General features: G+C 37.5%; 1 protein-coding gene and 1 pseudogene across 7 annotated transcripts in view; one reads left to right on the top strand and one right to left on the bottom strand.

The window, feature by feature from the left end:
* ANKS1B (ankyrin repeat and sterile alpha motif domain containing 1B) overlaps nt 1-23888 on the bottom strand; it is a 1164007-nt gene that overhangs the window by 758416 nt on the left and 381703 nt on the right. The window lies entirely within an intron of this gene.
* LOC120857544 lies at nt 6120-10320 on the top strand (annotated as a pseudogene).

Raw genomic sequence — 23888 nt, 5'->3', positions numbered from 1 at the left:
TTTCACTTTCATCAAGAGGCTCTTTAGTTCTCCTTTGCTTTCTGCCATAAGGGTGGTGTCATCTGCATATCTGAGGTTATTGATATTTCTCCCAGCAATCATGATTCCAGCTTGTGCTTTATCTAGTCTGCATTTCGCATGATATACTCTGCATATAAATTAAGTAAGCAGGGGACAATATACAGCCTTGACATACTCCTTTCCCAATCTGGAACCAGTCTGTTGCTCCAGTTATGGTTCTAACTGTTGCTTCTTGACCTGCATACAGATTTCTCAGGAGACAGGTAAAGTGGTCTGGTATTCTGATCTCTTTAAGAATTTTCCACAGTTTGTTGTGATCCACTCAGTCAAAGGCTTTGGCATAGTCAATAAAGCAGAAATAGATGTTTTCCTGGAACTCTCTTGCTTTTTTGATGATCCAACAGATGTTGGCAATTTGATCTCTGGTTCCTCTGCCTTTTCTAAAACCAGCTTGAAGATCTGGAAGTTCACGGTTCATGTTCTATTGAAGCCTGGCTTGGAGAATTTTGAGCATTACTTCGCTAGTGTGTGAGATGAATGCAATTGTGTGGTAGTTTGAACATCCTTCGGCATTGTCTTTCTTTGGGATTGCAATGAACGCTGACCCTTTTTAGTCCTGTGGCCACTGCTGAGTTTTCCAAATTTCCTAGCTCATAGTGCAGTACTTTCACAGCATCATCTTTTAGGATTTGAAATAGCACAACTGGAATTCCATCACCTCCACTAGCTTTGTTCAAAGTGATGCTTCCTAAGGCCCACTTGACTTCACATTCCAGGATGTCTGGCTCTAGGTGAGTGATCACACTATGGTGATGATCGAGGTCATGAAGATCTTTTTTGTATAGTTCTTCTGTGTATTCTTGCCACCTCTTCTTAACATCTTCTGCTTCTGTTATGTCCTTGCCATTTCTGTCTTTTATTGTTCCCATCTTTGCATGAAATGTTCCCTTGGGATCTCTAATTTTCTTGAAGAGGTCTCTAGTCTTTCTCTTTTCTTGTTTTCCTCTATTTATTTGCACTGATCACTGAGGAAGGCCTTCTTATAGCTCCTTGTTATTTTTTGGAACTCTGTATTCAGATGGGTATATCTTTCCTTTTCTCCTTTGCCTTTAGCTTCACTTATTTTCTCAGATATTTGTAAGGCCTCCCCAGGAAGAGAAATCAAAGCTATGATTTTTCCAGTAGTCACATATGGACGTTAAAGTTGGACCATAAAGAAGGCTGAGCACTGAAGAATTAATGCTTTTGAATTGTGGTGTCAGAAAAGACTTGAGAGTCCCTTGGACTGCAAGGAAGTCAAACCAGTCAATCCTAAAGGAAATCAGTTGAATATTCATTGGAAGGACTGAGGCTGAAGCTGAAGCTCTAATACTTTGGTCACTTGATGCAGAGAGCCAACTCATTAAAAAAAGGCCCTGATGCTGGGAAAGATTGAAGGTGGGAGGAAAAGGGATAAACAGAGGATGAGATGGTTGGATGGCATCACTGACTCAATGGACATGAGTTTGAGCAAATTCTGGGAGATGGTGAAGGACAGGGAAGACTGGCATGGTGTAGTCCATGGGGTTGCAAAGAACTGGACACGACTGAGCGACTGAACAGCCACAACAACCATCCATCAGGAATAAGGCAAGACTGAATGTTTCTCTGATGACCAGGCAAAAAATGTTACAGCTTAGCTGGGAAGTTCTGATTCATCTGCTGTGTTGGCTAGACATTACACCTTCAAATTTCCATTTATTTCAGTCTTTACAAAACTGTCTTAATGGAAAAAATTTCAATTCCCTGGAAGACTGTAAAAAGGAACTTGGAACAGTTTTTTGCCCAAAAAGAAAAAAAAAAATCTGTGTAAGATGGAATTATGAAGTTGCCCAGAAAATGGCAGAAGGTAGCAGTGAATATGTTGTTCCATGAAATTTGTGATGAAAATGAAAAATGTTTTTTATGTTTTCTTAAAAACCAAAGTAACTTTTTGGCCAATCCAATACATACATAAGAGTATTCACAACTAGGTATAGAAAGCAAGGAGATAAACCTATTAGAAAAATAACTGAGACTTAATGAGAAGACAAAGGGCATCACCAAGTTTATAAGAACAAACTGCTAGACTGATGTTAAAGTTACAAAGTCATCTGTCCAGTTTGATAGGTCTGGTAATAGTGAAGAGTCTGGGGTGACAACTATAACTAGTTTTTGGGTCTTTATTCCTGATGTTAGTGAATGTGTGACTTAAAGGGTCAAAGGCAAGGCAGCTCAAAATAAGAAAATACATTACATACTGCCCCTAGCACATTCATCCAGTCGCCTAGGTTCAAACTCCCAGAGACATTATTCTTTTCCTGTTCTGCCATGTTCACTGTTACCATAAAGAAGCAGTCATCAACTTTTATAAAATTTGCATTTCATAATAACTCCTAAACCCAGTATTATTTTTCTATTTTTATCATCACCAAACGAGTTCAAACTTCATCAACTCATCCTTCTGTTACTTAAATAGCAGTCTCTCATCTCTAAGTCCATTCCGTTTTTACACAAAGGGTTTCTACCATTTTGAATGATAAAGCATGTTTTTCAAAGTAAAAATTTTTATAAATTCCTACATTGTCATATCAGAATTAATTTAGAAATTTTGGGAGTGTAATAAATAACGTCTTCCTACTCTGCCCAAATTATAGATAGGAGTCTAGGGGTTGACAAATCTTTTCTGCAAAGGGCCAGAGAATAAATATTTTAGCTTTTCAGGCCATATGATTTCTGTTGCAACCATTCAAAGCTGCTGTTGTAGCAATAAAGAGACACACACATGTAAAGAGGTAAACAGAGGAGCCTCGCCAGATTTGGCCTGCGTGGGTCAGATTTGGCTCAGAGCCTGCAGTTAGCCAAACCATGGATAAAAACTCAAGCAAATGGATTAAAATGTCAACACTGGTGAGCAACAGAGCAGATACTAGAGAACATGGCTTAGGTACAAAGCAATATAGGCTTTTTACTAGTACATCCCAGAATTAGACAGACTTAGCCTCAGGTCTCCCAAGCCTGGACAGATAGGATCCTTACTACTAAGCTCAACTACACATATTCTTTGCAGATGAGAAGATCAAAAGGACAATGCTCATTTCCTGTTCCCAAATTTACATATCATATTAACTCTCTTGAGGAATGAGTAGGAGCAGAGAGAAACCCAGTTAAACTGATCAGTATCTCTCCACATGGAAAGATGAAGCACAGAAAAAGAATCCTGCATTCTCTGCCCAACTCCAGTAGATAAGTTATACTTTTAGAATTTGTTGTTTGAAACAAATACATGAGCAAAGAGTGACAATAAATTTATACTTTATTAATCATAGCAAAACATATACATTTGAAAATGATAAAAATGGATATGGATGTCTAGGACCCATGATTTATATAATCTACAAACAAGCTTCTCAGGTGGTGCTAGTGGTAAAGAATCCACCAGTCAATGCAGGAGACTAAGAGATATGAGTTCAATCCCTGGGTCAGGAAGATCCCCTGGAGAAGGGCATGGCAACCCACTCCAGTATTCTTGCCTGGAAAATCCCCATGTACAGAGGACCTTGGGGGGCTATAGTCCAGAGGGTCGCAAAGAGTTGGACATGACTGAAGAAACTTAGCCAGCCTGTCAGTCATAGACAAGCTTTGTGCCTGTATGAAATTGCAGGCACTATATAGTACCTCCATAGAGTGGTCAAGTTTGCAATCTATAGCTTCACATTGTTGTTGTTTAGTCACTATGTCATGTCTGACTCTTTGTGACCCCTTGGACTGTAGCCCACCAGGCTCCTCTGTCCATGGGATTTTCCAGGCAATAATACTAGAGTGAGTTGCCATTTCCTTCTCTAGGGAATCTTTCTGACTGAGAGATCAAACCCACATCTCCTGCTTTGGCAGGCAGATCTTTTACCACTAAGCCACCAAGGAAACCCCCTATAGCTTCATACCATCCCTAAAATTAGGTGTTATAGCTCCAGACTATAGCCTTATTAGAGGACAAGAGTAATCATCCAGTAAATATTTGTCAAATAAAAATATGAATTTTATAATAGCTGTTCTACTTCCTAAGGATTCCAATGCCTCCCCAAGGAGACCCTTCTGTTGGAAGCATGGAGTCTTAACCACTGGATCACCAGGGAAGTCCCTGTAATTTAATGTTTGGAAAATCTGGAAGAATATAAACACTGATGAATAACATAATTATTTAAAATATTATTGAAGAAGACTATAGTACAAGGGCAACATGAGAATATGTACTACTATCTCCCTTATTAGATGTACATACAGAAGTGAACAACTCAATGAAAAACGTTTGTAGGTTAGGGAAGAGTTCAGAAATCTGACTTTGATCCCACACAGGAATTGACATTTCTCAATTACAGAGATTAAAGCAATCATCTCATTGACAGTCATTTCATTTTTATTGCCTTTTTCTCCTTAAGGGCTATGGGAAAATAAAAGAGGAAAATCATTTGAAAAACAATAATGAATCCACACACTGACCAAAAAAAAAAAAAAAAGCATTGTGTTCTAAGAAGTGAGAAATTTGAACCCAAGACTCTTTCACTTATAAAAGATACATTATTAAAACATTCTATTAATACACATTCAAGGCTATGAACCTATCATTTCTACACCCAGTAATTAAATCTCAATTTTTTTGTACTAACAAAAAGGTAGATTGTTTACATCTGCTTTGCCAGAGAATCACATGTTAGAAAAGTAAGTTAACACAATAAACATCTTGGAATATCTTTAGAATTAAAAAAAAAAAAAAACCTTTCCTTTTCTTCTCTTTTTTCTAAATTAATGTGATTTAGGAAGCCTCATAATACTATTTAGCTTTTGATGGTATTAGACCCTGTTTTTAAAATACAACACAACTATTAATTTACTTTTTATGATCACATGTCTGGTACAAGAAGTTTAAGAAGAAACTGTTAGTTAAATAAGATGTCAAAATAAAAATTTGCCACACATCTGCTTTTTCATTATCCTCATTAACATTAGTCTACCATCATCTTTACGAAGCAGAGCAGCAATATTTATATCTTTTGAAACTCATTTATTCTCTTCCTCCACAGATTCAGTCCACCACCAAATCCTATGACTGATCTACCCTTGTGTTTCTATGTCAATAGCTGCCTTGTTAAGACATCTTAAGACATGCCTTGGCATCACACATGTACATTATTGGCACTGCCACTAAACTCATCTCCTTTCTTGTACAGCTTCACTTCTTTTCACTCTACATAAAACCATTAGAATAATCTTCAGACATCATCATTCTCACATTACTCATGGTCAATGAACTCGAGTACCTTCCAAACAGTTTTACTCAGAATAAAACTTTTTAGTTTAGTCTTTAGCTTACCAATCTTATCTACTTTATTTCACCTTTCAGTAAACTCCTTGCCAGTACTCTGCTTTATCTGAGTTTATCTGCTTATTGGTTCAACTTAACATTAAATTTAAATATGACTCAACCAAGAATTCTATATTCAGCAAAACTATACTTCAGAGACTCAAGATAAATTAAGACATTTCCAGATAAAAATTTAGAGAAGTGCTAGTAGCTGTGTCCTAAAAAAAAAAAAAAAAAGAAGAAGAAGAAGAAATGTGTCCATATACATGCTAGGTCGCTTCAGTCACGTCCAACTCTTTGTGACCCCATGGACTATATAGCACACCAGGCTCCTCTATACATGGGATTCTCCCATCAAGAATACTGAAGTGAGTTGCCACGCTCTCCTCCAGGAGACCTCCCCAACTCAGGAACTGAACCCACATCTCTTATGTCTCCTCTATTGGCAGAATACTAAAAGACTTTCAACCCCAAACAGAAGAACACTACAGAGTAACTCAAGTCCACATGAAGAAATAAAGAGCATAGGTAAAGTAGCTACATAGGTAAATATGAAACACAATATGAATGTATTTTATTTTTAATTCTTTTCACCTCACATTTGATTTAAAAACAACTGCATAAAACAATAATTATAAATGTGGGTTGATTGTTTATAATGTAAAAATATGTAATGAAATATAGAGTTGTATGAAAATAACTCAAAAGGGGATAAGAAATGAAGCGATACGGGAGCAAAGTTTTTGAGTACTATTGAGATTATGTCGGTGTTCATTCAAAATAGATTGTTTTAAGTCATGAATCTGAAGTCAAGTGGGCCTTATGAAGCATCAGTACAAACAGAGCTAGTGGAGGTGATGGAATTCCAGTGGAGCTATTTCAAATCCTAAAAGTGGATGCTGTGAAAGTGCTGCACTCAATATGCCAGCAAATTTGGAAAACTCAGCAGGGGAGACAGGACTGGAAAAGTTCAGTTTTCATTCCAATCCCAAAGAAAGGTAATGCCAAAGAATGCTCAAACTAACGCACAATTGCATTCCTCTAACATGCTAGTAAAGTAATGCTAAAAATTCTCCAAGCCAGGCTTCAATAATACATGAACTGTGAAATTCCAGATGTTCAAGGTGGATTAAGAAAAGGCAGAGGAACCAGAGATCAAATTGCCAACATCTGCTGGATCATCAAAAAAGCAAGAGTTCCAGAAAAACTTTCTTGACTATGCCAAAGCCTTTGACTGTGTGGATCACAATAAACTGTGGAAAATTCTGAAAGAGATGGGAATACCAGACCACCTGACCTGCCTCTTGAGAAATCTGTATGCAGGTCAGGAAGCAACAGTTAGAACTGGACATGGAACAACAGACTGGTTCCAAATAGGAAAAGGAGTACATCAAGGCTGTGTATTGTCATCCTGCTTATTTAATTTATATGCAGAGTACATGATGAGAAACGCTGGGCTAGAGGAAGCCCAAGCTGGATTCAAGATTGCTGGGAGAAATATCAATAACCTCAGATATGCAGATGACACCACTCTTATGGCAGAAAGTGAAGAATAACTAAAGAGCCTCTTGATGAAAGTGAAAGAGGAGAGTGAAAATGTTGGCTTAAAGCTCAACATTCAGAAAACGAAGATCATGGCATCTGGTCCCATCATCATGGCAAACAGATGGGGAAACAGTGGAAACAGTGTCAGATTTTATTTTGGGGGGGCTCCAAAATCACTGCAGATGGTGATTGCCTCCATGAAATCAAAAGACACTTACTCCTTGGAAGGAAAGTTATGACCAACCTAGACAGCATATTAAAAAGCAGAGACATTATTTTGCCAACAAAGGTCCATCTAGTCAAGAATATGGTTTTTCCTGTGGTCATGTATGGATGTGAGAGTAGGAGTATAAAGAAAGTTGAGCACCAAAGAATTGATGCTTTTGAACTGTGTTGTTGGAGAAGACTCTTGTGAGTCCCTTGGACTGCAAGGAGATCCAACCAGTCTATCCTAAAGGAGATCAGTCCTGGGTGTTCATTGGCAGGACTGATGGATGTTGAAGCTGAAATTCCAATACTTTGACCACTTGATGTGCAGAGCTGACTCATTTGAAAGGATCATGATGCTGGGAAAGATTGAGGGCAGGAGGAGAAGGGGACGACAGAGGATGAGATGGTTGGATGGCATCATCGACTCAATGGACATGAGTTTGCGTAGGCTCCGGGATTTGGTGATGGACAGGGAGGCCTGGTGTGCTGCAGTTCATGGGGTCGCAAAGAGTCAGGCAGAATTGACTGACTGAACTGAATTGATTAATTATAATGACCCACTAAGAAAATAGAAACAATAACAAAAATAATGCAAGAAGCTCCAAGGGAATTAAAATGTTAAACTAGAAAATATATCTTTAACACAAAGGAAAGGTGTAAATGAGAAAAGGAAAGAGAAGAGAAAGTATATAATACACAGAAAACAAATAATAAAATGCTTCCATTTTATTAAGGAGATTAAGTCCTACCTTATTGGTAATTATATTAATTGTAAGTATACACAACACTCCAAACCAAAAGCAATGTTGGCAGGATAGTTTTTTTTGTTTGTTTGTTTTTTTAATAATCCAGTTACATAGCATCTACAAGAGACATGCTTTATCTTCTAGGGCACTAATAGATTTAACATAAAAAGATAGAAAAGGATATACCATGAGAACAATAACCCAAAGAAATAGAAAGTGACCATGCTAACACTGGACAAAAGAAGCTTTAAGGCAGGAACTGTTACTAGCGATTTAAAATAGAACATTTTATATATTTATAAAGCGAAAATGGTCAGTCCATTAGGAGAACAAAACATATAAACACACATGCACTTAAGAGAGTCCTAAAACACATGAGACAAAAATGGACAGAATTGAAGGGGAAAATACACAATTCAACAACAACAATCAGTGCATTGAATATTCCACTTTAAATAATGAATAGAACAATTAGCCAGAAGATCAAGAAGCAAAAAGAAGACTTGAACAGCACCAACTAGATCTAACAGACATCTAGCTATAGGGCATTCCACCAAAGGCACAGTATTCTTATGTGAACATGGAACATTCTCCAGAATAAACTGTATGTTAGACCACAAAATAAGTACAAATAAATTTGAAAGGAATGAAGTCATACAAAATATATTCTCTGACCAAAAATAATAAAATTAGAAATTAATAAAAGAAGGAACTTGGGAGAAGTGGCATGTGTTGGTGGAGGAGGCCCTGGCAACGGGACCTAGAGATGAAAGCTCATGAGATTCGGAGAGGATTAGCAGCAAGATAAAAGTAAAGATTCTGAGCGTGAACCCAGACAACTACATCTGTGAAACCAAGTTGGACTTACAGAGAGTGCCAAGAAACCATGAGCCTACTTTACATCATTTTGAGGTGCCACAGGAGTATGTAAGCGGAAAAGGCAATGGCACCCCACTCCAGTACTCTTGCCTGGAAAATCCCATGGTCGGAGGAGCCTGGAAAGCTGAAGTCCATGGGGTCATTGAGGGTCAGACACGACTGAGTGACTTCACTTTCATGCATTGGAGAAGGAAATGGCAACCCACTCCAGTGTTACCTGGAGAATCCCAGGGATGGGGGAGCCTGGTAGGCTGCTGTCTATGGGGTTGCACAGAGTCAGACATGACTGAAGTGACTTAGCAGCAGCGGCAGCAGCAGCAGGAATATGTAAGAGCTTTAAATGCTACCAAACTGGAACAGGTATTTGCAAAACCATTCCTTGCTTCCCTGGATGGTCACTGAGATGGAGTCAGTTGCTGGGTGAAGCATCCAGAGAGTCTGGCTAATGTCCTTTCTGGGGCATGTGATGGAGATAGGTTAAAATTTGGAAGTTCACTAAATGAAAATATATTTGTACAATACAAGCACATAAAGGTCTTTTTTTACGAGGAATATGTACTCACTTTTGTGTGACTTTGATTTTTTACTGTTGATGATGACAAAACTGCCAAGCAATGGAAAATGGATGGACGAAGCTATGGAGAAGAGGAGGAACCATTGCCTACAATATTAGGAAATATAGCATATACAGGAATTGATCATCACTGGGAAAAAAGCTGTTTTGCCACATGTGGACAGCAAATAGACATTTGAGATGAACAAAGAACCAATCCTATATGTTCAATGACTTGAGGATTTGACAGTATAAGCAGTGTTAAATTTAACCCAATTGAGACATTTCTCTTGGGAAGTTGTTCTTCTAACAGGAATATAGCACGGTATGATATGAGGCAAGCTACTCCTCTGGAAAAGGTCATCTTAGATATGAGAACAAATACAATTTGCTGGAACCCTGCGGAAGCTTTCGTTTTTACTGCAGCAAAGATTATAACATATACTTTTTATATGCATGCACTGCACATTCTTATAATGGTACACATGCATCATGTGTCCGCAGTACTTGATGTGGGTTACTCACCCACTGGGAAAGAGTTTGTGTCTGCTAGTTTTGACAAATCTATTCAAATCTTTCCTGTGGACAAAAGTAGAAGCAAGGAAGTCTATCACACAAAGAGAATGCAACACGTTATCTGTGTGAAATGGACTTCTGACAGCAAGTACATTATGTGTGGATCTGATGAAATGAACATTCATCTGTGGAAAGCTAATGCTTCTGAAAAGTTAGGTGCCTACATCATGAGAGAAAGCAGCCACAGATTATAACCAGAAGTTAAAGGAGAAACTTCAACATCATCCTCACATAAAACGTATCTCTCATCACCAGTATCTACCAAAATCTGTCTCCAGTCAGATTCAGGAACAGCACATCATGAAAGAAGCTCATTGAGGAAAGAATTGAATTGTATCAAACACAGCAAGCCTGGATCTGTGCAGATTGTGTCAGATAAGAACAAATACATAGTGGCAGTTGTGAGATAATATTTGGTATTCCTACCAATACTAATATATAATTCTTTGTTGTGCTTTGAATTGTGAACTCTATTAATAAAAGTACTGCTGCTAGTATAACAAGGAATGTTTTAGTTACATGTGTCAAGTTTAATTGTTGCACATTTTTGCTATCCTGAAATTCAGTCTTTAAAGGTGACTTGGTTGATAAGACTATCCAACATTTTATTCTTGATTTTTGTTTTCTTCATTGAAGAATACAGTATTTACAAACTAGCCTATTTTTTTTACTGTTAGAAAGTGCACACATATTAATACTTTTCCTTTGACCTGTTAATTTGGACATTCTATACTTAAACGCATTTACATTTAAGACCAAACATCTCTTTTGCTACATTGAATGTTACTTTGGATCATTATTGCAATGATTCTTCCTAGGATTCCATATGACACATAGAAGAATTAGATCAGATTTTTTTTCAATTGTATTTATTTTCTGTCCAGTTTTCAAAAATGCTTTTTCAAAAGTCCTTCCTCGGGATAAAAAGCCTGCTATTTTATCCCTTCCTCTGCAAAACAATTTCCAGTTATTTGACTATTCTTGTAGCTCTCCTCTGAGCCATAGGTAAATTATCTGTCTCTTTGGTTATGTGGCTCCATTTATCATTGGGTAAACTTACTGGAAGTGAGAAAGAAGACTACTGTAATTCATAGAACTATTGATATACTCCTAAAATACTCTTAATTGTATAAGACATTTTAATTACTTGATCCTTTCTTTTTGAAAGCACAAAGATAGGTTCCTTTAAGGCACTCATCGGCTAGCCCTATTTCTATATCAGAAAAACAAGAGGACTTCTTGCTTTTCTTTTCTATCTCCCAGGTTAAAGTGTTGTAGCACATACCTAACTTCTGAGTATAGCAAATATATTCAACATTCAACCAACATTTATTGATTCCTTTATTTCATAAGGGATAAAGCAAGCCCAGAACTTTTCCTTTATTTTACTTCTTGAATTTTTCCCTTTAGGACATAAGAACCCCAAAGGGAAGCAAAATACAGAAAATACTCCCTTGAATTATTCAAATAACCACTTCGAGCCAGCTCTCTGTGTTCCTTGGTGGGCACCTTATGGGGTTGGATGAGTTTTGGTTGTTCAGATGACTTACTGTTTCGAGGCAAAGGAATAAGTGGGCTATTAAAGTTGCTTGCTGTTTGATGTCAGAACTAAACCTAAGGCGTCTATTCTTGCATCTAAGTTTGTTCTTTTGCCATTTAGCTTTTTAACTTTAAGCAAATCACCCAACCACTAAACATTATTTTCTAATTTTAGTGATTTAATATAATAAAACCTACATCAAAGGACTCTTTTGAGGATTATATGAGTTAACACATGAAAAAAAATGCATGTTACTGTTCAGTCATTCATTCTGTTTTTTATTTTCTTTTGATATAAAATAAAAGCTCTAATCTTAAGAAGTTTTTCTGCCCAGAGAAATGACCACGATTTTATAAATGAACAACAATAGCATCAAAAACCCAGGAAGAACATGGGAACTAAAGTGAACACCCAGAGGTGCTGTGTATGATTGTGAGATGCCAGGCCCAGGAGGCATTTGGAGACTGAAATTCTAGCCTGAACACTATAACCAAGCAATAGTTCTGTCTGGGGGCTGAGTCTATCCAAGGTGGGATGCTCTTTTCTAGCCTGTTAAGGCCTTATATGAGGTAGTGGGTGACTCTGAAAGAGTATCCGGAGGAGACAGAATACGAGTACTCTACTGAGTGGCAAAGAGCCTTTCATGTTCATCATGCTAACATTTCAGTCTTAAATGTTTAGTGAATTGAACTAAGTGTTACTGAGTATTGAATTATTCCCAAGTTCTATGTACATTAAAAAAATATCTGTTGGAAATAGACTGTTCAAATATTCCAAACTATCAAGTACTTTTTTCTTTTTCACTTAACATATATCTCAGAATTCCCTGGTGGCTCAGACGGTAAAGCATCTGTCTACAATGCGGGAGACCTGGGTTTGATCCCTGGGTCGGGAAGATCCGCTGGAGAAGGAAATGGCAATCCACTCCAGTACTCTTGCCTGGAAAATCCCATGGACAGGGGAGCCTGATAGGTTACAGTCCATGGGGTCGCAAAGAGTCTGACACGACTGAGCAACTTCACTTTCACTTTCCAGAGAAGCAGTCTTTAAAGGTAGAAGGTAAAGAGGTTATGCTGTACTTACTATAGTTTTACTTCATGTAAAACAAATAAGGAATTGCAAAAAATGTTTATATGAGAGTTGGTTTTGTTTTTGAGCTCTGCTTTTATGCCTTTCTCTGATGTTTTCTTATGCTGCAAATAACTCTTAAAATTATAGTTAAGTGAATTATATAAACCTGTAACAACAAGATTTGACTTACATAATATAATCAAATAAAAATATCAGACTGTGCTGCCTAGTGCAGGACAATATTGAATTTCTATTGCTTAGCTAAAACAATTGGTCTAGCATTTCCTAATTTGTGTTTAGTCTTCTTAAAGATAAGCATGAAATATACAAAAGCATACCATTAAAGTTTGTTCCACTGACTTTAACTAAATAACATATGGAAATTTTGCTGTCACTCTCTAGCTGAAGAAAGCAATATTTCCTTGGGATGAAATGTCAGATTCAAATTCCTCTGCTGGTCTTGGAAGATTCTCCACCAAACAACCCTTTCCCTCACATCACTTTCTACCATTTTGCTAATTCCAATAATTTAGCAATTAGGTGCTCAAAAAACATCTATGGAAAAAAAGACAGGGGGCAGGAATATGAATGTGTGTTTTAGAAGCAAAAGGAACTCATTCTCCATTCCACAAAATATCATTCCCATCTCTGAAAAGTGTATCAATATGAAATCTTATCATTATTGATATAGTCTTTCAGATATTAACTTCTTTAAGAACATAAATCTTCTTGGAGGGTCAGTATTAGTAAGGCAATTTATTCATCAGTGCTCTCCAATGAAGAAATTCTGGAGTCAGAACAAGAGTGGGTAGTAGATATGTGAAAATTAAAAGCAATACAGAAAGTAATATTCTGGGAAAGATAGTGGTCTTTGCCTTTGTCCTTGTTATACATGTATTTCCTTGGTCAGACATTCAACAATTATTAGCTCCCATACATACTAGAGATATGATTACCAGAAGCTGAAAAAAGCATTCATTCTACAAATATTGAGTTCCTATTACATGCTTAAGTATAGGGGGGGAAAATGGTCTAGCTAGGACTTTAAACACTAAATAAATCATTCCAACTGTGAGAGTGTAATACTGGAGAACTGCCAAGAGAACATACAAGGGAGAAATACAATAGTGGGGAAATGGAGGATAAGTCATTAATAGGCAGCAATTTACTTGTCTTTTAACCAGACATTGTTCATAATTATATCTCATCTAGCAACTAGAATCCTTCAATCCTTGCTTAAAACGCCCTCTAACCTCAACTATTTCTTTCTCTCTTTTCACCCTATCAGTAACTTAGTTTTCAATTCACACAATAAGTTACAAGATGCCTATATCCTAACTGTGCAATATAATCTATAAAATTTTAAAAAATATAAAATCCAGATTTACTGGACATATTAGAAGGAAATTTATATAGAAAAATCATTCAAAGAGAAAGATACCATTCCATAGTTGAACATGAATCTTTCAGGAAAAACCACATGTAAATTTTCAGCAACTTTAGTGCAACAGTCATTATGTTAACAAATACTAATTCAGAATTACTATTAGGATGTGAAATAGAGTTAATTAAAGGTTGTTTTATAAAAATATTCTGAACACATAATTCAGGGTTGTGTCCAGTCTTCCAAACTAGGCCATTTTCTTCAAGAGTTTGAAAATTTATATCATTTATATAACTAATATATAATATTACAGATGACACAAAGCCTATACCATTGTTATTCTTGTTATATTCGTAGTTATAAGGACAGGAAAGGCTACCCATGGATTGTAGCCTGCCAGGCTCCTCCGTCCATGAGGATTCTCCAAGCAAGAATACTGGGGTGGGTTGCTGTGCCCTCTAACTTGTCTAACTTCTTAGACAAAATAATTTTACTTTAACAAATGACAGCCAGCAGAAAGAATCAACACATCCAGTTTTGCTTCCACTTGTTCCAAAGAAAATAAAAGAATATCATTTACTATAAAGAAGAATTGAAACTCAAGATAGGTCACACACACAATGTCATCCAGATGAATGAAGTCCAAGTCTTCAGCCCACATATACTATACCTCAGGACCAACTAAAAGAACTTAAACATGCTGATAGTTGTTAATGCCTCCTGTAATTCTTCAGAAATCACAGTGAGAACAACGGATGACAGAAGACTATGCTTAGTTGGTCAGTCATGTCCAACTCTTTGTGACCCCATGGACTGTAGCCCGCCAGGCTCCTCTGTTCATGGGGATTCTCCAGGCAAGAATCCTGGAGTGGGTTGCTGTGCCCTCCTCCAGGGGTCTTCCCAACCCAGTGACAGAACCCAGGTCTCCCGCACTGCAGGAGGATTCTTTACCATCTAAGCCCCCAGGGAAGCCTGAGAATGAGCAAATCTTTATTCCAATTTTTCAAACAGAAATTGAGACAAAAGAGTAGGGAGTTTGATACCAGTCCCTGCCAAAATTCTTTGAGTTAAGCAGATAATTTTAAGGTCTTAATGAATAAACAGGTATTCATAAAAATGGAATTTGCTAAATTAAGATATGCTAAGATAAGTTATTTCCTTCTTCCTCCCTCCCTTCCTACCTCCTTCTCTCTCCCTTCCCTCTTTCTTTCATTCCTATCTTCGTTTATTTTTGTTATTCAACAAGTGCTTGTCTGACAAAGAATTTTGTGTACAAGATGAAGAAATTGAGCTTAGTAATAGCAATTAGATTAAAAAAGAATACTTGGTATAAAGAACATGCGACTAATTAGATCTCCAGGAGTTCCCACAGCGCTCTGTTCACTGAGCTTCCTGCGTAACACTTCTATCAATGTCTCCCTAAAATGATAGGGGTCATAGACACGCTGGTTACACAAAGCAGTGGAAGGATAACCAGCACTTCCATGAAATCACCAGCAGTGCTAGCTCAAAATCCATACTCCTATCTTCTCCCTGGATTTACTTGATAAAAATTTACAAGCTGGGTACAAATTTGTGTTTTTAAGAAGCGTTGTTGTTGCTGTTAAGTAGCTTTCAACTCTCTGTGACCCCACTGACTGCAACACGCCAGGCTTCCCTGTTCTTCACCATCTCCCGAAGCTTGATCAAACTCATGTCCATTGAGTTGGTAATGCCATCCAAATATCTTGTCCTCCATCAACCCCTCCTCCTACTGCCTTCAATCCCTCTCAGCATCAGGGTCTTTCCTAATGAGTCAGCTCTTCACATCAGGTGACCATCAGTTCTTCCAATGAATGAATATTCAGAGATTTCCTTTAGGATTGACTGGCTGGATCTCCTTGCAGTCCAAGGGATTCTCAAGAGTCTTCTCCAACACCTCAGTTCAAAGGTATCAATTTTGGTGCTCAGCCTTCTTTATGGTCCAACTCTCACATCCATACATGACTACTGGAAAAACCATAGCTTTGACTAGATGGACCTTTGTTGGCAAAGTAATGTCTTTGCTTTTCAACATGCTTTCTAGGTTGGTCAGAGCTTTTCTTCCAAGGAGCAAGTGTCTTTTAATTTCATGGCTGCAGTCACCATCTGCCTTGATTTTGGAGCCCAAGAAAATAGTCTCTCACTGTTTCCATTGTTTCCCCATCTATTTGCCATAGAGTGATGGTAAATAGATCTATTTGAGTGATGGGACAGGATGCCAAAATCTTTGTTTTCTGAATGTTGAGTTTTAAGCCAACTTTTTCACTCTGCTCTTTCACCTTCATCAAGAGGTTCTTTAATTCCTCTTTGCTTTCTGCCTTAAGGTTGGTGTCATCTGCATATCTGAGGTTATGGATATTTCTCCTGGCAATCTTGATTCCAGCTTCATCCATCCTAGAATTTTGCATGATGTACTGTTCATGTAAGTTAAATAAGTAGGGTGACAATATACAGCTTTTATGTACTCCTTTCCCAATTTGGAACCAGTCCATTGTTCTATGTCTGATTTTAACTGTTGCTTCTTGACCTGCAAACAGGTTTCTCTGGAGGCAGGTAAGGTGGTCTGGTATTCCCATTTCTTGAGGAATTTTCCACAGTTTGTTGTGATCCACACAAGCAACGGCTTTAGCATAGTCAATGAAGCAGATGTTTTTCTGGAATTCTCTTGCTTTTTCTATGATCCCACGGATGTTGACAACTTGGTCTCTGGTTCCTCTGCCTTTTGAAATCCAGGTTGAACATCTGGAAGTTCTTGGTTCACGTGCTGTTGAAGTCTAGCTTGGAGAATTTTGCGCATTACTTTGCTAGCATGTAAAATGAGTGTAAGTGTGTGGTAGTTTGAACATTCTTTGGCACTGTATTTCTTTGGGATTGGAATGAAAACTAACCTTTTCTAGTCCTGTGGCCACTGCTGAGCTTTCCAAATTTGCTGGCATATTGAGTGCAGCACTTTCACAGCATCATCTTTTAAGGTTTGAAATAGCTCAACTGGAATTGCATTTGGAGAAGGCGATGGCACCCCACTCCAGTACTCTTGCTTGGAAAATCCCATGGACGGAGGAGCCTGGTAGGCTGCAGTCCATGGGGTCGTGAAGAGTCAGACACGACTGAGTGACTTCCCTTTCACTTTTCACTTTCATGCATTGGAGAAGGAAATGGCAACACACTCCAGTGTTCTTGCCTGGAGAATCTCAGGGACAGGGGGAGCCTGGTGAGCTGCCATCTCCATAGACAGCATGGGTCACACAGAGTCAGACACGACTGACGTGACTTAGCAACAGCAACAGCAACTGGAATTCCATCAACTCCATTAGCTTTGCTCATAGTGATGTTTCCTAAGAGCCACTTGACTTCTCACTCCAGGATGTCTGGCTCTAGGTGAGTGATCACATCATCATGATAATCTGAGTCATGAAGATCTTTTTTGTATAGTTCTTCTGTGTATTCTTGCCACCTTTTCTTAATATCTTCTGCTTCTGTTAGGTCCATTCCATTTCTGTCCTTTATTGAACTCATCTTTGCATGAAATTTTTCCTTGGTATCTCTAATTTTCTTGAAGAGATCTCTAGTCTTTCCCATTCTGTTGTTTTCCTCTATTTCTTTGCATTGATCACTTAGGAAGTCTTTCTTATCTCTTCTTGCTATTCTTTGGAACTCTGCATTTAGATGGCTATATCTTTCCTTTTCTCCTTTTCCTTTCACTTCTCTTCTTTTCTCTGCTATTTGTAAGGCCTCCTCAGACAACCATTTTGCCTTTCTTTTTCTTAGGTATGGTTTTGATCACCACTTCCTATACAATGTTAGGAACCTCTGTCTATAGTTATTCAATCTCTGTCTTTCAGATAACAAGAATTATCATTACTAATTTTCACTCTTAGTTCTAAGAATCTTCATCTTGAGATATGTTCTCTACTCCCAATTACTAACCCCATGTGTATAGGAGCCCAAATGAAAAAAATAAATATCAAGAATAAAGCTTCTTTGGAGAAATGCCTATTTAGTTCTTTGGCCCACTTTTTGATTGGGTCGTTTATTTTTCTGGAGTTGAGCTGCATAAGTTGCTTGTATATTTTTGAGATTAGTTGTTTGTCAGTTGCTTCATTTGCTATTGTTTTCTCCCATTCAGAAAGCTGTCTTTTCACCTTACTTATAGTTTCCTTTGTTGTGCAGAAGCTTTTAATTTTAATTAGATCCCATTTGTTTATTTTTGCTTTTATTTCCAGTATTCTGGGAGGTGGATCATAGAGGATCCTGCTGTGATTTATGTCGGAGAGTGTTTTGCCTATGTTCTCCTCTAGGAGTTTTATAGTTTCTGGTCTTATGTTTAGATCTTTAATCCATTTTGAGTTTATTTTTGTGTGTGGTGTTAGATGCTCAACATCACTCATTATCAGAGAAATGCAAATCAAGACCACAATGAGGTACCATTTCACACCAGTCAGAATGGCTGCGATCCTAAAGTCTACAAGCAATAAATGCTGGAGAGGGTGTGGAGAAAAGGGAACTCTCTTACACTGTTGGTGGGAATGCAAACTAGTACAGCCACTATGGAAAACAGTGTGGAGATTCCTTAAAAAATTGCAAATAGAGCTGCCTTATGACCCAGCAATCCCACTGCTGGGCATACACACCAAGGAAACCAGAACTGAAAGAGACACATGTACCCCAATGTTCATCGCAGCACTGTTTATAATAGCCAGGACATGGAAACAACCTAGATGGCCATCAGCAGATGAATGGATAAGAAAGCCGTGGTACATATACACAATGGAGTATTACTCATCCATTAAAAAGAATACATTTGAATCAGTTCTAATGAGATGGATGAAACTGGAGCCGATTATACAGAGTGAAGTAAGCCAGAAAGAAAAACACCAATACAGTATACTGACACATATATATGGAATTTAGAAAGATGGTAATGATGACCCTTTATGCAAGACAGCAAAAGAGACACAAATGTATAGAACGGACTTTTGGACTCTGAGGGAGAGGGAGAGGGTGGAATGATTTGGGAGAATGGCTTTGAAACATGTATACTATCACGTAAGAAACGAAGTACCAGTCTATGTTCGATACAGGATATAGGATGCTTGGGGCTAGTTCATGGAGATGATCCAGAGAGATGATATGGGGTGGAGGTGGGAGGGGGATTCAGGATTGGGAGCTTGTATACACCCGTGGTGGATTCATGTCAATGTATGGCAAAACCAATACAGTATTGTAAAGTAAAATAAAGTAAAAATAAAATTAAAAAAAAAGAATAAAGCTTCTTAGAGAAGTCTTTAAAAGCTCTCAAGATTCAGAAATTTTCTCTACTCTGCAGTCCCCTTTAGTCTGGCTACTTGTCCTTGATTATCCTACTCTGCTGAGTTACTTGATCTGATTTTATTCAGAAGGTCCCCTCTATCCTAAGGATTATTTTTTAATGACAACAAAAAAAGTGGCATTCTATTTCAGGCTCCACTCAAATACCAAACTAACTTAATCTAAGCATCCTAGCCCCATGGGGGTATCTAAAAATAGATATGGAAGCTAGTAATTATTGATACCATCTTCAGTGGTATTAAAAAAAAACACTTAAAACACATGATTTGGGGTTACTTCTTTCATTTCATTCTCACCATTTCTACCTCACCTCTATCAACATTCATTTCAGCTATATAAAAATAGTTTGCAGTTCTTCAAATGCAGCTTTATGCTCATCAATGTCATATCATCCAAAAAAATCTTTCCTAAAAGCTACAAGTCCCTTCTCCATGATGAGACTAATTTATATCTGTAGTTCTTTGGTGCCCTCTGCCTCCATCAAAGCACTTTTCACAGTGAACTATGATCTTCACTAAAAAGTAAACTCCTTCATACAGGAAACTGTGCTTCTGATGTACCCCCATTCAAAGTAAAAGGCCATATTCTTAGGATATGCTTACTACAAGAAAGAGGGATAGGTAGTTGGATGTTTGGATACTGTAGGCACTCACCTTACAGGTTGTAGTGTCTGGGACAGGAAGAAAAAACTTCAAAAAAAATGATGACATCTGAGGAACATCTTGAACTGATGGGGAAACTAAAGTGGAAGGGCAGATATCCCTCTCCATCACAATAGCCAGTAACATTTTTTTACATCACGAAACTCTCTGAGCTGCATGACAACAATTTCCTAATGAATCTTACTCTATCCAGTAAGTTCTATCTCTTAACCATTTTTCTATGCAGTCTTACTAAAATGAAAATCTGAATATGTCCTGCTTCTTAATGTAGTTTGCAAGGTTATCTATAATCTGGCTACTGCTTAACTCTCTTGATTTGATCTCTCAGCCCTCCCCACCTGGAACACTGTGTTCTAACCATATATTAATAACTCCTGGCAAATGCCACGCTTGTTCTTTCATCTGTGCACTTTTGTACCAAGAATACTCATTCTCTTATTTTTGTCTGAATAACTCCCAGTGCTCCTTCAGGTCTCAGTTTCTATAGGACTCAGTTTTTCATCATTGTCTTGGGAATGACTAGATCAGGTCACCTACCATATACTCTCACAATGCCTTGCATTTATCATTGCTTTAATGAAGTAATTATCTGAGAAATATCTGTCTTTCCAAAATATGATAAACTGCAAAAGAGGAAGGAACTGATGTTTTTTTTCATTACTGCTTCCTCAATGTCTGTCATAGTGTTTGGCACATCATAAAGCTCTCACTAAATATACTTGAAAGAACAAATACATGATGGATTGAATGACCATGACACCTGCAGTTTAACCACTCACTAGTTCTTGCCACACGCATTTCAAATGCTCTAACATATAAGATACTGTATTTCCCTAAAGCTATATCTTAGAATTACATTATAGAACAATGACTGAGTACCAAAAAAAATCACATCTATGAATAACAACATATCACAAAATCAAACTCTCAAAAGCTGTAAACATTTATCAACATTTAGAAACATAAAAATTGGACTCTTTGTCCAATAAAACAGACTTACATCTACTTGTAATAGTGGCTGGAGCCCCAAAGTAAAATAAAACATCGCATAAAATCAACTTCTACTATGTTATAAAGTTTTACTAGCTAAAACAAACATACAAGGAATGAAACTATGCAACAATGAAACTATGTTTCCTAAGGGAAGCATTTCTAGAATTTATAAGTTTTTTACAGGGAGATTAGGATGACCGTCATCACTCAACCAGCTTAGATTTGCTATCCTTTAAGTTGATATTAAAGCTCAACATTCAGAAAACGAAGATCATGGCATCTGGTCCCATCACTTCATGGCAAATAGATGGGGAAACAGTGGCTGACTTTATTCTGTGGGGCTCCAAAATCACTGAAGATGGTGACTGCAGCCATAAAATTAAAAGACACATACTCCTTGGAAGGAAAGTTATGACCGAACCTAGACAGCATATTAAAAAGCAGAGTTATTACTTTGCCAACAAAGGTCCGTCTGGTCAAGGCAATGGTTTTTCCAGTAGTCATGTATGGATGTGAGAGTGAGACTATAAAGAAAGCTGAGCACCAAAGAACTGATGCTTTCGAACTGTGTTGTTGGAGAAGACTCTTGAGAATCCCTTGGACTGCAAGGAGGTCCAACCAGTCCATCCTAAAGGAGATCAGTCCTGAGTGTTCATTGGAGGACTGATGTTGAAGCTGAAACTCCAATGCTTTGGCCACCTGATGTAAAGAACTGACTCATTTGAAAAGACCCTGATGCTGGGAAAGATTAAGGGCAGGAGGAGAAGGGGACAACAGAGGATGAGATGGTTGGATGGCATCACCAACTCAATGGACATCAGTTTGGGTAAACTCCAGGAGCTGGTAATGGACAGGGAGGCCTGGTGTGCTGTCGTCCATAGGGTCGCAAAGAGTTGGACATGACGGAACGACTGAACTGAACTGAACTGAGGTTGATATTTTTCAATGCAGCATACAAATATTTGAAGTCTTCATTAGGGATCTTAGTTGAGAGGGTTTAGAAGACTGGAATCACCCATTATCTAATAATATAATTAACCAATATTTTTCCCCATGCCTTTTGAATTTCTTTATAGATCAGGTACATCAGATCAAAGGTCAGATGGTAAATATTTTAGACTTTGTATATGGTCTCTGATGTGACTACTCAACTCTGCAGATACAGCAGAGAAGCAGACACTATGTAACTGAACAGATGTTGCTGTGTTCCAATAAAATTTTATTTAGAAAAACTAAGCAGTGGCAGATTTGGTGTGCAGGCCAGACTTCAGACCATTGCTAAGCAGACAATTGCTGTTTTAACCGCCTAGCACACATAAACTAAAATATATATATAAAAATAATTTACTAAAACAATTACATAAAATTGATGCTATTATTTCTGTTTCAGGATAGGGAAAGGAAAAAAATTAGCATATTTTGAAAGTGTTCTGTGTTACAGGCACTATATTAACTTCATGATTTATAGCTATTTTCTTATTTAAGTTTTACACAATCCAATGGGGTAGGTTTTATTACTACTCTTACTTTCAGAAGAGGGAACTGAGGACAGCAGGTAGCCTGTCCACATAATGTAGTTAATAAACAAAAGTCTGAAATCTTCCTATGATACTGAGATCTTTCTATGATGGCGGAACCTACCACTACTTAAAAAAAAATCGCAGTGGGTGGTGAAGATAAGCACTGCTGCTTAGGTTCAGGGGGAAAACCATATAGAAGTATTTGAACCTAATAAGTAATATCAGAAAAGAGTTATGATAAAATCTCTACCCCTAACGGACTTTAAACTGGAATTAAAAGTAAGAAAGTAACTGTAGAAGAAAAGACATACAATGGAAGGCTCAGTCAAATTTTTCAGTAGTTCAGAAAAGAAGGGACTAATAAAGATCACAAGAATATTTAAAGTAAACATTTTAATAAAAGTACTAAGAAAAAATTCAAAACTGAGGCATATCTGGGGTACTAATTTGATTGCTCTCACAGGCTAGAAGACAATTTCAAGTTAACAATGCTTTTGAAGAGAGACTGACCTGTAATTCACTGTGAAGGTACAGTGAGTTCTGCTTGTTTATTTTCCTTGTTTTTGTGATATTAATTTCCTATAATCTCCAAGCACAGTATAGCACTGTCTACTGCTCTAAACATCTTTGTTATAACATTACTTCCATAGATTCACTTTCTTTTTTCACAAAGTCACACATTCTTCAAAGTCAAACACAGACTTCCAAGATTTTCTTAGAAAATAAAACGTCATTTTCAGTTGCAGTTCCCTTAGAACATTGTACTTCCCTGGTGGCTTAGACGGTCAAGTGTCTGCCTACAATGCGGGAGACCCGGGTTCAATCCCTGGGTTGGGAAGATCTCTTAGCAGAGGAAATGGCAACCCACTCCAGTATTCTTACCTGGAAAATCCCATGGATGGAGGAGCCTGGTAGGCTCCATGGGGTCACAGAGTTGGACATGACTGAGCGATTTCACTTCTTTAGAACATTATCTGTATCCCATTTTTCTCCCTCCTTTCCTAAAGTTAACCTTTAAAATAAAGTTGGCAAATATCTTTTCCACCCACCTTTTTACATTTTTACTGAGTATTTGTCCATAATAATAAGGCACTGTACTGATGTATGTGCTTTTAAAACTACAAAAAATGGTACCATATGTACTTATTCTGTCACTTGCTCTTGTCACTGAAAGTTTGAAGACTCTGAAACTTTTGTTCGAAAGTTTTGTTCATTTTCCAGATGTAGTAACTGAGGTTTATTGATCTATTCTTCACACTTTTCTAGATGTTGATATTTCCTCATTTATTCATCTGGTTCCCCCAAAACAGAAATTTTGATTTTATCAGTTTTGTGATTGTTGTTTTTTTTTTTTTTCACTATTACAGTGTACAATTGATACTTCTATGCATGTTGAATGAAAGTTTCCCTAGAGCTCATACCTATATGTGGCATTACTGAATTCACGGAAATATGCCAA

The sequence above is a fragment of the Oryx dammah genome, unplaced genomic scaffold (genome assembly GCF_014754425.2).
Source record: "Oryx dammah isolate SB20612 unplaced genomic scaffold, SCBI_Odam_1.1 HiC_scaffold_29, whole genome shotgun sequence".
Taxonomy (NCBI): Eukaryota; Metazoa; Chordata; class Mammalia; order Artiodactyla; family Bovidae; genus Oryx; species Oryx dammah.
The sequence above is the reverse complement of the archived record's forward strand: the minus strand, read 5'-3'. Positions and strand labels throughout refer to the sequence as shown.